The sequence below is a fragment of the Trichechus manatus genome, unplaced genomic scaffold (assembly GCF_000243295.1).
Source record: "Trichechus manatus latirostris isolate Lorelei unplaced genomic scaffold, TriManLat1.0 scaffold00103, whole genome shotgun sequence".
Classification (NCBI taxonomy): Eukaryota; Metazoa; Chordata; class Mammalia; order Sirenia; family Trichechidae; genus Trichechus; species Trichechus manatus.
Window position 1 is genome coordinate 494,876 of NW_004444039.1, and position 4,291 is coordinate 499,166.

The following is a 4,291-nucleotide window of genomic DNA, read 5'->3' on the forward strand; positions in this document are numbered from 1 at the left end:
ATCATCTGCTGCCAGGAAGTGGGAAGATTCAGGGTGGTGGAGTGGGCTTTGACCTTGTACTCCTTTGTTACCACGTTTGTCTATGACGGCATGAAGACAGTTCCTGTTGGGAAGGCACACGGAACAGACAGGCTTTCCTGGTTGTAAATAAAGTCACTTGAGTTATTTGTGTTCGTGATGCAGTTACTTTAGTACTTGGTCAGCATTCACATCTGGTCTAGCCAACCTCCTCCAGCGTCTCCTAATTACAGCCACAGGGAACAGATTCTTCGGGTAAACGCCATTTTTAGCTTCTCCTACTGCCGTCAGAATATTTGGACTTTGAAGCAGCAGGAGTGTGGAAATACCAGGTGAATTCTCCCCTACCCCAGCTAACGTTCTACCACTGTCCAAGTTTGAAAGGGCCATTTGGGCAGGTTTAATGAAACATTATGGACCACATGCCCGGTGGTACCAAGTGAGGCCAAGTTTGGTCAGGCTTTAAAAGAGAGGAGGGAAAGAATGTGGGCAAGGCCAGGGAGGAGAGGATGATTGCAGTGTCCCTGGGGGAGCTGCCGCCAGGTGGTCGATGTCTGATCCAATTCATTAGCACCCTCGGTTATGCTAAAACATTCCACATCTGATGGAAACATTTTGTAAGACCCCTTTTTGCAAAACTGCTGGGAAAGGGCATAGTGCAGGGAGCCAAGCAGAAGTCTAGATATGCAGAAAGAGACAGGGTTGGCCTGCCTCTGAGGACATGTGGCCTTTGTGGGTGGAGGGGAGGGCTCCTTGTTATAGAAATGGGCAAAACCAAAAACCAAATTAAACCCAGTGCTGTCAAGTCAATTCTGAATCATGGCAACCCCATGTGTTATAGACTAGAACTGTGTTCCCTAGGGTTTTCTTGGCTGTAATCTTAACGGAAGCAGATCACCAGGACTTTCTTCTGCAAAGCTTCTGGGTGGGTTTGAACTGGCAACCTTTGGGTTAGTAGACAAGCGTAAACCACTTGCAGCACCCAGAGACCTTACTTACCTAGAAAGGGGCAGAGACCCAGATTGACCGGCCTTGGAGCTTTACTTTGCTGTGCCTACGTCCTCTCATCTCAGCTAGCTGCCTCCACCCCAGAAGGGCTGGCATTCTGGAAATCTCCATCCAGCTACTTCACTCCTTGGAAACCTGCCCATTTGAAAAGTACTACCGTATGTGAAGATTCTAAATAACACCTTAACCCCCTTCAGATTAAACTATTCTCAAAAGGCAGTTACTCAGAGACCTTCACCTGTGAACCCAGTGCTATGTGCCCACTGTAATGTCAGACATGTCCAGGCACACCTGGAGGGCCAACAGGTGGGCTCACTGCAGGGTTTCATCTGAATGAGGAACTGACGGCTGCGAGGAGGACGTCAGGCTCAGGCAGAGGTTTACGGATTTTGTCCACAGAACCATGGGCTTTCAGGATTTCTGGAGGGGCTGTACAGCCAGCTGGAGCCCTGGTGGCTCCGTGTTAAGAGCTACGGCTGCTAATCAAAAAGTTGACAGTTTGAATCCACCAACCGCTCCTTGGAAACCCTACGGGGCAGTTCTACTCTGTCCTATAGGGCTGCTATGAGTTGGAATCGACTCCACAGCAACGGGCTTTGGTATGGCTGACCAACTCCCCTCCGGCGCTCCATGGACTGGAGGATGAGCCCTTAGAGGATGAGCCCATGGAAGAGGGTGTAGTCATGGGGCCTTGGGGAGGCTGGATGTGCCCTTCTTCCGCACAATCCACTCACTGCACAGACAAGCTACTGAGAATATGCAAAAAAAGGAGTAGTTATTTGTGGGGAGTGAGAGGGGACTCCCCAGCAATGGCCTGAGTTCCCCGCTGCCAATATCAGTGAGCTGGGGGCCCTGCCAGGTAGCGTCTATAGAGTGCAGTGGGCCTGTCACCAGAGCTACTCAGACTTGTAAGGCTGTCTTTTGGGGGCCAGGAGGTCTTCTTAGGAATATGTGCATGATAACCAAAAGCAAACCAAACCAGTAGTTGTCAAGCTGATTCCAACTCATGGCGACCCCATATGTGTCAGAGTAGAACTGGGCTCCGTAGGGTTTTCTATGGCTGATTTTTTGGAAGTAGATCTCCGGGCCTTTCTTCTGCGGCACCTCTGGGTGATTCGAACTGCCAGCCTTTGGGTAAGTAGCCGAATGCTTGATTATTTGCATCACCCAGGGACTCCTATGTGCGTGGAAGTGGGAGTTCCCTGAACTAGCTGGGAGGGACTGGAGAAGTTTGCGGCTGTCACAGTCCACAATTTGTGGTGAAGCCAAAGAGGACTGTCTCTGTTATTACTGTTGCATCACAGAAAATATGTCACATCTACAGCCCGTAAGAACAAAGTGATGAGACACGGCCATAAGTTATGCATGAAAATCAATGTCAACATTTGAAGATGTATACTAGGTAAGAACAGCGATCTACCGACTTATCATACACCTGTATTTTGTTTTAATCCCTAGCATAGGATAGGGCTTGATTGATCAAACCTTACTTTCTCCCTTAGTTCTCTTTGTAGCTAATCAGCACGATGGCAGGTCAGCTGGGGTCAGGGTACAGTTAAAGTCGTAGGATACTCTCAAAGGATCAGCTCTTCAGAGTTGAAGCCTCTCCTGGCACCCTGCTTTGTTTCAGACTCTTTATTGCTGTTAGCCGTGCTCAAGCTGGCTCCTGCCTATGCATAACAGACACAAACATGCCCAGTCCTGCACCGTCCCCATGATGGAGTATGAACTGGACAGTTGTGATCCACGAGGTTTTCATTGGTTGATATTCAGAAGCAGATCACCAGGCCTTTCTTCCTAGTCTGCTTGAGGCTCTGCTGAAATGTGTTCAGCATTATAGCAACACATAAGCCTTCACTGACAGACAGGTGGTGGCTGCGCATGAGGTGCATTGGTCGGGAATCGAACCCGGATCTCATGCATGGAAGGCCACAATCTACCACCAAACCACCTATGTCCCAGGCTACAAAGCCTTGACTTCACTGTGTAATGCTCTATTGAGATAAGGTGACCACAAAACCTTTTTATTCTCAAGACCACTTAAAGCCCCACCTATACCCGGGCCATGTGAGGGTAGGGGCAACACTCAAGAGAAGAGGTCATCCACCTTCTCAGGTTTCTGTGAACGATTACGGTAAAGTCAGCTTGGAATTTGCTGGAAAAAGGGAGCCCTGGTTCAGGCAATTCATGTTAAGGGATTTGGTTCTCAGATTTCCTGCAATAGGAATCACGGCCCATTTTCACAGTCACTAGACTATTAAACCGTGTGTATACGAAATAAAGAACTAGAAAAAAAAAAGGAAACTTTAAAGATTTTAAATTAAAATGGTGGGACAAATGCTATTTGGGATCCTGTAGAACAGTATTCAGAAATAATCTTACCATCAGGAGCTAGTTGCAACACAGGCTTCTTTCCCCCTATTTCGAGATACAGCAAAGATTATGTACAGCATTGTCTGCAAATCACAGGCTTGTAGATACCTTCTCCTTTTCAGGGATTAAAGAAATTATTACCTGCTCTGTCACATTTAAAAGGGAAAAAACAATAGGATTTGTTTGTCTTTTGTCTGCATGCACAGCCTAGGGTAGAGTTATTCACCAAAATAAGCTTTCCGGTTTATTTAGAACTTGTTTATGGGGCATCCTCTAATACACCTTCCTTATAAATCGGTGCCACTATATTGGTTAGAAGGCACTGCTGGTTCAGGGGTAGAATTCTTGCCTTCCATGCAGAAGACCCGGGTTTGACTACCAGCCAGTGCACCTCACTATGCAGGACCGGGCAGCATTTTGTTCTGTTGTTCATGGGGTCACCATGTGTCTGGCCCACTCCACAGCAGCTACCAACAACATATTAGCCATTACCACGGAGTCAACTCCAACTCACAGCGACCCTATAGGACAGAGTGGAACTGCGCCACAGGGTTTCCAAGACTATGATCTGTACAGAAGCAGGCTGCATCTTTCTCCTGTGGAGCGGCTGGTGGGTTGGAACCGCCGACCTTTTGGTTCACAGCCCGGCGCTTAACCATTGTGCCATCAGGGCTCCTAATAACATGTTGGTTAAAACTTTTTCCATTTTGTCAAATTTAGTTTCTGAAAAAACCCAAAAACCCAAACCTGTTGTCGTAGAGTTGATTCTGACTCATAGCGACCCTATAGTACAGAGTAGAACTGCTCCATAGGGTTTCCAAGAAGCGGCTGGTGGATTCGAACTGCCGATCTTTTGGTTAGCAGCGGTGCAACCAAGGCTCCTAGCTTCTGA